General features: G+C 43.4%; 1 non-coding gene across 1 annotated transcript; it reads left to right on the forward strand.

Moving 5' to 3' along the window:
* Nucleotides 1–2569: 2569 nt before the first annotated feature.
* Nucleotides 2570–2692, forward strand: LOC122678565. Its single transcript, XR_006336219.1, has one exon. It is a non-coding gene; the product is annotated as a small nucleolar RNA SNORA26 (small nucleolar RNA).
* The last annotated feature ends 10020 nt before the right edge of the window (nucleotides 2693–12712 follow it).

The raw sequence follows: 12712 nt of genomic DNA on the forward strand, positions 1-12712 counted from the left end.
TGTATAAAAATATTCATGGGAGAAATACTTTGCCAGCAGGCCTTAATTCCTGTCGGGCTGTCATAAAGTCACCTCAGTTCAGTTCAGTTCATTTCCATCGCTCAGTCATGTCTGACTCTTTGCAACCCCATGGACTGCAGCACTCCAGGCCTTCCTGTCCATCACCAACTCCTGGAGTTCACTCAAGTTCACATCCACAGAGTCGGTGATGCCATCCAACCATCTCATCCTCTGTCATCCCCTTCTCCTCCTTCCTTCAATCTTTCCCAGCATCAGGGTCTTTTCCAATGAGTCAGTTCTTTGCATCAGGTGGCGAAAGTATTGGAGTTTCAGCCTCAGCATCAGTCCTTCCAGTGAATATTCAGCATTGATTTTCTTTAGGATGGACTGGTTTGATCTCCATGTAGTCCAAGGGGCTCTCAAGAATCTTCTCCAATACCACATTTTAAAAGCATCAATTCTTCGGCAGTCGCCTTGTTTTTAGTCCAACTCTCACATGCATTCAAGACTACTGGACAAACCATATCACCTCATCTTCTTTTTTTTTTTTCTAACCTCTTCTTTATAAACAGATCTTAAGGCTTTTCCACAAGTGAAGGACATCAAACTTGTAGATGTCATAAACTTCTTCTCTGTGTCTTCTCCAGTTTAGTCTGTCCTAAAAACTGTAGGATACAAATCAGAGTACAATACTAAGTGAATAAATAATTTTAAAAAATATTTTCTGTCCCATCTCAGTGCTTTTGCTGCATCCTGTTGTTATGTCATTTTATTCTCTTTGCTGGGCAGCATGTTGTCTATAGAATAAACTGAAATTTGACAACCCTAATTTCTGAATTCTTCCTCTGGGTCTGGGTTGTTTTATTTGATTTTTTTTAATGCTACTAAATACTGCATTTCATACTTTCACTTATGTATTTCACTGTAGCCTCACAAGAGCTCTTTCCAAGCTGTCAAAGTGACTAGAAGAGTTTATGTGTATATCCTTGAAAACATGGTGTGCTTGTGCCATCACGTCATTCTTGTCTGACTCTTTGCGATCCCAGGACTGTAGCCCGTCAGGCTCCTCTCTCTATGGGGATTCTCCTTGCAAGAATCCTGGAGTTGGTTGCTCTGCTCTCTTCCAGAGGATCTTCGTGGCTCAGGGATCGATCCCGCATCTCCTGTGTCTCCTCCATTGCTGGCTGATTCTTTACCACTGAACCACTGAATACATGGGGGTGCCTGTCTGTTTAGGAAAGATCTGACAGCCTCGTGCTATCGTTCTGTGTTCATTCAGTTCACCCACATATTGAACAGACCAGGGCTCCAGAGCAGTGTTGGTGGCACACACTTTGACCCATCTCTATGAGTTTTCCTCCTGCCATTGACCTGTGGTTGTATTCCAGAAACAGAGCATGGTTAAGTTCAGGGTCATAGGTCAGGGATCATGATGATCCAAAGTGAACATAAGCATTGTGTTCAGTGACATAGAAGCTGAGTTTGAGGAAAGAGAGACAGGCAGCCCTGGGATAGTGATGGTGTGAACCAACTCCTCATTCCCCTAGCATCTCTTCCTACCTGGACCTGTGAGTCTGAGACTTGGGGAACCCTTATAGCATCCATCTCTTCAGGTTAGCTGTTGGTCTAACCTGGATGGAGGGTGAAATGTGTGTGACAACAGGCCACTGAGTATTTGTTCATGTTAAGGTAAAAGATACAAAACTGGAACAACTATTTATGAAAGCTTATCTTCCCCACACCCCCACACAATCCTCCAACTAAAATGCTTAATGATAATTGGTGTGTGAGATTCAGCAAAGGCTTGAAGGGAATCTATTTTCCGATTGCTGTGGGGCCTGACATTCTGTGGGAGAAAGAAAAATGTGTCAAATTTCTTCATTATAAATAGGATGAAACCAAAAAAGCTCACAGAGGGTGTCTGACTTGAGGTCAAATGGGGATGAATTTTGCCATGCTAGCAGAAGTGTATAATAGGTACAGTTCATTGACTGATAACGTGCCAGGCATTTCACACATATTATGATACTTTCTTTTATCGTAATAATTGAAGGTAACATCATTGTAGAAGAAGTACATTAAAAAATTTATTCAACCAAAGTTAAAATTAAAAAAAAAACATTTTATCAAGGCAAGTAAGCTATTGCTTTGCATTTTGTAGGTAGGAGAATTCTATTGTGTTTATCCTGCCTTTACCCCATTTCATACTCCTCTGTTTCTCTGTGACCTGACTTTATTCCTAGAGCCCTACCTTTTGTCAACTGAACCATTTCTATGCACTGAGCAATAGCAGAAGTGAGGGCTGGGCCCTTCTAAAGGCTCCCTGAGCGCTGACGTGTTTCAGGACACCAGACACCGTCTGGAGGCAAGAGCAGCCCGTCTGTCAGAACGTGTGTGTGCTAAGCTGCGCCAGCCGTGTCCGACTCTTTGTGATCCCATGGACTGTAGCCCTCCAGCCTCCTCTGCTCATGGAATTTCCCAGGCAAGAACACTGGAGTGGCTTGCCATTTCTTCCTCCAGGGAATCTTCCTGACCAGGGATCAAAACCGTGTCTCCTTCACCCTTTCCATTGCCCTTTTAAGGCTGACGCAGTGCCTTAAGAGGCTAACACAGGAGGGTAAAGAAAGTCTCCATAAAACCCAGAGAAGAGATTTTTAGAACTCCTCTCTGGATCCTGTCTGGAGTCACAACTGAATCGGAAGATTTTAAGTCTTAGCACTTACTAGTATGTGTATAGTTAATACCAAAGTCATTAAATTTAAACTTGACCTTAGATTTGACAATAAAAAGAAAAAGAAAAAACCATGTCTCTTGCATGTCTTACATTAACATGTGGGTTTTTTACCACTAGCCCCACCTGAGAATCCCATCTATTAGAATGGGCAGCTGCTTTCTCAGCCCACTGAAGTTAGGAGGATGTCCCCGGACAGAAAGGGATCACTTCCCTTCAACTCAAGAATCTTTTCTCTCAGTGACTGTGCTCTACTGGGACGAACTCTCCTGAAATTGAATGCTCTTGCTAACTTTTTGGTTTCTTGTTAGATGGCTTGGGTATTTATAAAATTTTCTAACAAACATCTTTGTTGAAGTTTGCATTTATAGCAATGCAATTTATTTTTTAGAAAGCGGTGGCTTGGAGAGGATTGGTCCCATCAATGAGCAAACAAGGGTGAATTTAGCTTTCACTCAAAACCAGACTGAATTAAAAATTCGGCCTCTCACTTTCCTCAAGGTGGATGGTCAGCTGCCACAGGCATGTGTCCCCAAGGACTTGTGTCTCTGCTGTAAACTGGACAAGACTAAAATGGGGTCAGATGGGCCTAGTCCTTCAGTTCTAGAGTCTCCCTATAGTTCTCTGCTTTAGTCACTGGATTGGAAACACCCTTGTGCTTCTGCTCTGTCCTACTTCTGTGTTTGGGTAAAAGTTATACACCTCAGTGTGTTCTGTCCCCAAGCTGATCATTGTAAGAGTCACTAATCTGAGTTAGCACCCAGACAAGTGCACAGTCCTCTCCTGAAGCAACTGTGGTTCAGCGAGTTGAGGTGGGACCTGGAATCTATTTGTTAAAGGCACTCAGGTGTGCACTTAGTTTTACCCACTGATTTCATTGACCTCCCTCATGATTCGAGGGGATGATTATTTCATTTATGGTACTTCTACTGTTCAAAATTGACTGGTGCCAAAAACATAACTCTCTGCTGCTTTGCAGTTGAAGAAACTGAGGCACAGAGAGGGTCTCTAACGGGCCAAGACCCCCTTGCAGTAAGTGCTGGAGCCACACCCGGGTAGCATCCCTTCTACTCCGAAACCCCAGCCCACATTTTCCAGTTCACTCTTGTGTCAGATTCTTCCAAATAGCTGTTTCCTTCCTCCATACTGCATTTCTACCGAAAACTTCCCCAATGTATTAATAATTTCTCACTTGATACTGTTTATCACAACAGATATTTTTCAGAGAAGTCTATCATTACCCCGTGATGCATATTTGTGACTTTATTAAAAAACTGAATATGGGTGTGGGTAACTTTTCTATCTTTCCTCTTTCATTCATCAATTTGTGTTCTGTTTACTTATACCAGTATAGTCTCCTACTTACTGTAGTTTTAACCTGAGTTTTGAAATCTAGTAGAGTAAATCCTCAAACTTAATTCTCAGTCTTGGCTCATTGAGATACTTTGATTTCCACTTACATGTTATAATTCGCCTGCAAAACTATACCTCCCCCCAAATGCCAGCTGCAATACTATTCAGAGGAACAAGGATTTGACTTTATAAAAATATTGTCTTCCAATCTATGAATATAATGTATATTTCTGTTTATTTAGGTCTTCTTTAATTTCTCTTAGCAATAGATTTCAGGAGTCATCAGTATCTGTATTCTTAAGCATTAAATGATCATGGATGTTTCTCTCTATTATGTTTTACTGAATTTCATTTCCTAATACTGCTGGTATGGAGAAATGTGGTAGATTTTTATATGAGTCCTCTTGACTGCACCATTCAAAAATATACAACTAAATGCATTTTGATAGATGTACACACTATGGAAACCACAGCCAGAATCAAGATGCAGGGTGTTCCATTGGTCACAACTTTCCTTGTTCCCCTTTGCAGTGCATCATGCCCTCAACTCTTAGCCCCAAGGAACCATTGCCAGTTTAGATGAATTTGCCTTTTTAACAAATTTATACACTGGAACAGTATACATACTCTTTCTTGTCTGCAAATTAAGCACTCAACACATAGTTAAGAGATGATGTGCGTAAAGCCTCAAAATTATACATGCAGAAGAATATTATTACCATCTCTACTTCAGAAATGAGTCCCATTATCCTGGCCCCTGATAAGAATGAAGATCTCTAATTTTCTCCAAACACCATTTATCCACCTTATTGCACACTTACTTGGAGGACATCCACATGTGGGCACTTCCACGTTTCAGGCTGGGGGTCTAGGGCAGAGCCTCAGGGTCTCATCATCCTCCTCCGGGAATTGGTGCTCGCAGCAGTATAGACCTCATCCTCCTCCTGGAATTGGTGCTCCTAGCAGTAAAGCCAACTGGATCCGTCATGTGGATCTCCTCGGCAGGTGCACAAGTTCACTCTGGACTAAGTTACTCTCCTGATCCTTCTTGCTCAGCTCAAGTTGCTCCTTGAGAACTTTCATGATGCTGTGCATTCCTCACTTCCTGTTGAACTTTCCAAGCTCAACTTATCCTTATCCTCACTTCCCTTGGCAAACAGCTCCTCGACCATTACCTTGCTTCTCTTTGGGTTTTCTCATCCTCCGAACCTGCTGATTTCCTTTCTTCCATCCCCTATCTCCTCTCTGTGATTCCAGCGTGTGGGCCCAGTTGAGGCTCCTATAGTAGACACACAGAGAAGGAACCAAGATCAGGTCTTGGCTGCAGATCCCAGTGCACGTTTAACATACATCTCAGTCTCTTATGCACTCAGAAAAAACTCAGCAGGAAAGGAATTTGGAGAATTGGAATAACCTTCTCTTACGGATGGGGAAACTGAGGCCCAGAGAGATGTGGAGATTTTGCCTAAATTCCCACACCCTTAGGCAGCATAGCTGCCACACAAACCTTGACCACAAGTTTTTGTATCCAAAAGCACCAGGAACCCATGGCTAAATTTCAGGGGACATTTGATCAAACATTCTTCTTATTTTCCTTCTTAAAATAAAAATACCTGATGGACATTTCCCCAAAAGAATTTCATCTCTTTTCAATAGTCCTATATTTATAATTGGCATTTCTTTCTCCAGGGTATCTTCCTGACCCAGGGATTGAACGCAGGTCTCCTGCATTGCAGGCAGATTCTTTACCATCTGAATCACCAGAAGCCCAAAGTCCTCCCAGTAGTCCCATATTTATACTGTGTTTACCAACTTGGTGGACACAGTGGGACCAAGGAATGCATGAATGTTGAATACGTCACAGTCTGTATTTTAAAATTAGATGTGCTTCTCTGTAAAGCATCTGGCTCCTGTGCTAGAGGCCATATCCCTGAGAGCCAGGCCTTCTCTGAGCCTCAGTCACCCTCCACCCAAAGTCTCTTCAAAGCCTGCCACATAGAATATTCAGTAAATACTTGTCAAGCAGATCCATACTAGTTACCAGGAATCACTAACTCTTACTGAGGTCTTCTGCTCCCTACCCGATTTCCACCGATCCTACCCTGTGTCTATGTGAAAACAATGAAAGCACAGCCCTGGTGACAGAAGTCCAAGATGCAAATTCCAACTCCACCAAAATACCAAGTCTGCTTTGCATGGTGATTTCATTCCCCTCTTTGAGCATATGGATCTCATGTATAATGGAGAAGAATGTATCATGTAAAATAGAGAAAGTAGTACTAACCTTGATGATTAACTGTGATATCACACAGGACACAGGTCCCAATCCCTGGGGGCTGGCTGCACAGTATAGGAAATCTACACCAGAGACACTACAGGACCTGTTGTAAACTTGGGGATAAGACTCGAGAAACTGCATTTCAGACAAAAATTCCAGGGAGGTTCTCATGAAGGAAAAAGCCCCAACATTAAACAAATGGCCGAGAATGAAGACCTTGAAGTCCTATCAGCAACAGGCATGACTCAGCTTAAGTAAAACAAGTCCCTTGTCAAGGTGGCTTCTCAAGGGCAAATGTCTCCTTTGTAGAATGGTGCCCAACACTGCCCAGCCCCACTCTCTTCCAGGGCAGAACTGGGCAGCAGTGGCCAGTGGTACATGATGAGACCTCAGGAAGTGACCATAACTGGAGACCTATCCTCAGGCTCCTCCATGTGCCAGCTTCACTCCAAACCCACAGGTAAACACAAAGCTGAGTGGGTCAGCCTGTGAAATGAAGTCTCATTTAGGATCCACCTCTTTTCTACCAGGGCATCCTCCTCCATTTCTCCTCTAGACCCTGCTCACAGAGCGAGGAAAAGGAAGTGCCCTAGCAGTGCCAAGTCCGTCCAAGTGCACCCCTCATCCTCCCCACCCTGGGCCTCGGGGCGGAGCAGGGGTGTGAGCGAGTCAGTGACTGCCTCTGTGCTCTCATCACATCGTTCTCAGTCCTGCACCCTGGTCCCCTCGCAGCCCACTCTCAGACCCTTCCAGAATGCCAGGTGCCAACATTCACACAACATCTTCCATCATCAAGAGTTATAACAGAATGTGGGGCTGTTTCTACACAGATCCTAACCCCATAAACGTGCCCTGTGTACCAATCCAATTCAAACTCTCCTTCTAACTCCTAGCTCCCTGGTCTCCACCTGGTGGAGAGGCGCAGCCACACAGGTGAATGATGGGATGCAGCCCAATTCCAACAGAAGAGGACTGGGATTCTTAGAAAAAGGCTGTCCTCAGGTAAAATGAGGCATTTGATGGAGTCTGTCATCAGCACCCCACCCACTGCTCTTGCCTGCATCTTTTCTTCTTTTCTTTGGAGTGTTTTTTCCAACTCTCTAATCAACTGTCAGATTCCTACTTCAGTGCCATACAGACAAAGATAATGTCATACTAGAGATGTTTTTATGCAAACACAGGAGCAGCCATTTATGGAGGAGTAGATAATTGTGACTGAGATTGAACTGGCACTTCCAAATCAGGGTTGCAGGTAGAAGAGCTAAGAAAAGGCATTTTAAGGTCTGTTTGCAAATAACAGGACATAGAATCAGCCAATCTCCTTTGGAAAAGCAAATTCACCTGGATTACCTGCTGAAAGGACTGGAGATGGCAAATATTCAAATCTTTAGCAACCAAAGGCAATGGCCTTGATGAGGCAAGGGATGGTTAGTTGAAACATTAAATAGCAGACATCAGTACAATCATTTTTGCTCCCAAAGACCACATCACAGATCTCTTTGGCAAAGTTCAGGGAGCTTTCTTCCTTCCATAATAAAAGTGATTTCAGGGAATTGTTGAGAACCAATCATTAACCACACAGGATGAGTTGACATGAGGTACTAACAGTTTAAACTTTATTTATTTATTATTTTTGGCTGTGCTGGGTCTTCATTGCTATGCAGGACCTTGCTCTAGTTGCAGCAAGTGGAGGTTACTCTCTAGTTATGGTGCACAGGCTTCTCATTGTGGTCCCTTCTTTTGTTATGGAGCCAGGACTCTAGAGCATATGAGCTTCACTAGCTGTGGTGAACGCATGGGCTTTGTTGCCCTGCAGCATGTGGAATCTTCCTGGTCCAGGTATCAAACTCATGTCCCCTCCATTGGCAGGCATATTCTTAATCATGGGGCCACCAGGGAAGTCCATGAGATACCCACTCTTACCTTAGGCCTTCTCTCTAAGGGTGGAGGAAGAGCATTGTTCCTTGTGAAGGAATGTTCAGTCAACGGTCAGTGCAAGGAGAGGAATTAAGCTTAATTGAGCTCCTCCCTAGGACCCTCAAGTCAACTCAGGCAAAGGTCACACCTGTCTAGGGTCTAGACCGAGAGCCACAGCCTTCAGTTATTTTTCTAGACAATGGGAAACGCCTTACACCTACCAGTTGCCCAGGTAACTGGCCATGTATTACAACTCCCTTACACATACCCTGTATGGGAGGAGGCCACTGGGGCTTGCTTAGCATCACCTGTTCTGTGTTTGAAGCCAGTTTACTCTTCAAGCAAGCTCACCTAAACTTCTGGATGTCTGTGTGAGAGAGGATGGTGATCTTTGGGATTTTGCTGGCCGAGCCCCACCCCCAGTGTGGGCCCCACGAGTGACCAGGGTGCTCCATCCCCACCTCCTCCTATCCTGCTAGGTGGCTTGCAGGGGCTGACCTGCTAGAGGAACATCTTGGTGAAATCTGGAATCTGCCCCAGGGCCTAGAGGAGTCCATCTGCATTAACAACCACCCACAGGAGCACCTGGAACACAGGCTCAGCTCCTCAGGCCCACGGAAGCAGTAGGAGAGGCCCAGGGCCTCCTATTTCTGGTCTATTTAGCGAGAATATATTTCCTGGCTTCCATTTCCCAGAGATTTTGTTGGTGTAGAGTCCTAGAGTCTGAATTTTTCACATAAACACAACCATATGTTTCTGATGTGGGTAAGCTGTAGATCACCGTTTAAGACCTATTGTTCTATAACACTGATTCAAACCCATATATAAGTTTGTTCTCTTTTAATTAAATATCTTTAATTAAAAAGTAGATTCGTTGAACCACAAATTAACATGAAGATCTTCAAACATTCCTTGGAAAATGTCCTTCGTTACATTCTTTTGCCTTCCAGAATTAAAATCAAGCACTCATTCCACAGTTAATTCCTAGTAACAGTTGAAAAATAAAATAAGCAACAACATGAACAAAAAAACTCACCACCCCTACCACCAATTACAAAACGATCCTTCAAGAGACTCAGCCCTGAGGTACAGCGACATGCCCCCTTTTTGAAGTAGATGGAAGACCTCAACTTCTGCTTTTTACACTTAGCTAATTATATATTTTCCATCAGCACCTCTGGCTGTCACTATAGAGGAACTCACTGGCAGAATCAGCAGAATGGGTGAAAAGTCAGCCAAGATATGAACTATTATTTTAAGATAAAGTAGTAAAATTGGAGTATCTTTTGCTGTGTGGTTATTCAAGCATCCCAGAAATTTTTCCTTCATCCCAGTGTTGCTGAGGACTCTAGGAATTGATAATATAATCAGTAATTAATGGAGGACCCAAGTAATGCTTTTAAAAAACTTCATTTTGTGGACAAAGATTTTACAAAAACAACAGCATATGAATCATGTAAATTTCAGACCTGGTCAGGATCAAATCACAAATTACTTTTGGGGAAAATTCCTAAAAGCTATTTTGTGTTTCACCCTTTGAAAGGTAGTGCTTCACCCTAATTTTTAAAAAAAGTTGCAAAAAAGTGTATCTTTAAGATGGAGTATTCTATAATATTTAACTTTTCATAAATTATATTATTTCCCTCTACATGTTAGAACCCATTCTAAAACAAATGAAATCAACCTGTGTCATCACCAATGTCTGCCAATTTGCTGTAAATGAGAACCACGTTGGGTACAACTGTGCAGGAAATAGGATGAGAGTCCTTGAGGGGAAAAACAGAAAGGAAAAAAGACACTTAATGAAATGCTTCAAAGAAGTACCAGTATTGCTTGACCTGTCAGTAGACAACCTGCAGGTCCATACAGGGTTCATTATGTCCCCCATCTTATAACTTCTAAAGTGAATGTAACAGACACATTGAACTGATGTTCTATGTCTGTTGTAATAAGTGACCATGAGTTTAGCCTCTGAAAAGAACACACTTTTATTACCTTAAAAGAACACACTTTTATTATCTTCAATTTTGTTGGAGGCCAACAAAGTTCTCATTAGACTAAAATCAAAATGTCAACAGGACTGTCTTACCTTCTGAAGGCTTTAAGGGATAATATGTTTCCTTGTCAATTCTAAAGGAGGAGGAGGGGAAAACAGAGGCAGAGTAAGGAGGAAGATGACCAGAGCCTGAATGGCAAAGAAAGTTCTAGTCCCTGGTCCCAGAATAGCAGCTGCTCTCTCTTGAACTTCTCCTGACCTCATGGTGGACAGTTACACATGCCCAACAACCTCTTTCATCTTCCAAACCCCTTGATTCCCATAAGAGCAGCCTCTTATCACATCCCCCTCCAGCCCCCTTCCATGCTCTGATTCTAGGGATGTTTTCTTTTTTGCCTAGGTCTCCTTAGAGCTAGCCACAGATTCCTCACCAGCACCCAAACCCTAGTCTGTGGCTCTGGAGAGTCCAAACCACAGAAATCTCCCAGGAGAAGAGGAAATGCAGGCCACATGTTCTCATGGGGTCACTCTGCAAAAATCTCAATCTGGCTGTTCAAAACATGCCAGGTTGATATTTGGGAAGATGCAAAAACTGTTTACAAAAAAAAAAAAACCCAAAAAACCAACTACTTTGTGCAGGTTATTGTTACATGGAATAACTTATACTATAAAACGCTAAACCAGGTGATCAATTCTCATTCTAAAGTCACAGATAAGCCTTAATAAGGGAAAGCAGGCTGTGAGTACTAATTATAGGAAACGAACAAAATTGGGGCAGATCTCACAAAGGCCAGGTAGGAGAAGATTCTCAGGCCAATGGTTAAGAAACCTCCTGTATTAGTCAGCTCAGGCAAACCATACAAAATTACCATAGATTGGGTGGCTTAACTATCAGTCTGTTTTCACACATTCTGGAGGATGGTTGTCCAAGATAAAGACTCATGTCACGTTCCTGTCATGTCATGTCAATTCAATTTATGATGCAAACACTCTTCCTGGCTTGCAAATGTTAGAGCAGATTTCTCACTGGGTCCTCTCCGGGCTTCTTCTGTGTGGTTGAGCTAGGGTAGGGCAGGAGCCCAAGCTCTCTGGTTTCTTTTCTCACAAGGACACTAATCCTATCAGATCAGGACCCCAAGGCTATGGCCTCATTTAAGCTTATGCAAGTGAAAGTTATATCTTTGAGTCATGTCTGACTCTTTGCAAGCCCATGGACTGTAGCCTACCTGGATCCTCCGGCTATGGGATTTTCCAGGCAAGAGTACTGGAGTGGGTTGCCATTTCCTTCTCTAGGGGATCCTCCCGGCCCAGGAATCAAACCCAGATTCCCGCATTGTAGGCAGACGCTTTACCGTCTGAGCCACCTTAATTACTTCCTTAAAGATAGAAGGCAGGAGGAGAAGGGGACAACAGAAGACAAGATGGTTGGATGGCATCACCGACTCAACGGACATGAGTTTGAGCGATCTCCAGATGTGAAGGACAGGGAAGCCTGGCATGCTGAAGGCCACAGCAGTTGCAAAGAGGTGGACATGACTGAACAACATCTTCCTCAAAATGCTTTCTCCAAATACAGCCCCACACGGATTAGGGGTCAACATATGAATTAGGTGGTGGTGGGTGCTGGTGGTGGTGATATACATTCAGTTCCTAACACCCTCCCCAGCCTTCTCCCCCCATGAAGGCATTTGCAGCTCTCAGCTCTAGTCCCTAGGAACTTCCCAGGCACTGGCTACTCAGATTCATCTCCCCATAGACTTTCTCCTTCTCTCTCTCTCTCTCTGACTCTACTGCCTGAGCTCAGGGCACAGCTGTTGACTGGCTGATTCTAAGAAGCCGTGGATTGACTTGCTTTCACCTGGATGAGTTTCAGAAGGGAGCAGAAATGTGGTCACTGAGGATTCTGGCTGCGGTGGCAGGCTAATGCTTCCCCAAAGATGTCCACATCTGAGTCCCTGGAATCTGTGATTATGTTACTTGACATGGCAAAAGAGACTTTGCAGTCTGATTAAATTAAAGATCTTGAGATGGGGACCGCATGGAATCACAAAGGTCATATAGAGGGAGGAAAGAGAGTTGGTGTCAGAATAATGTGTTGTGAGAATGACTTGATCAGTTGTAACTAGCAGCCCATGAGAGTAGAATCTGGGCATCTTCTAGAGGCTGGACAAGGTAAACGGATTCTCCCCTAGCATCTCAAAGAACCACCACAACAAAACTGTCACATTGATTTTAGCCCAGGGAGATGCATCTTGAACTTCTGACCTCCAGAATCATAAGATAAGAAATGTGTATTGTTTTAAGGCACTAAATATGTAGTGACATGTAACAGTAGCAATAGGAAACTCCTACAGTGGACCTCGGTGAATAAAGAATATTTAAAACCACTTATGGTGGGAATCTGTTACCATAGCTTTAGACCAATTACTCTATCCCC

This window comes from Cervus elaphus, chromosome 20 (assembly GCF_910594005.1).
Source record: "Cervus elaphus chromosome 20, mCerEla1.1, whole genome shotgun sequence".
Taxonomy (NCBI): Eukaryota; Metazoa; Chordata; class Mammalia; order Artiodactyla; family Cervidae; genus Cervus; species Cervus elaphus.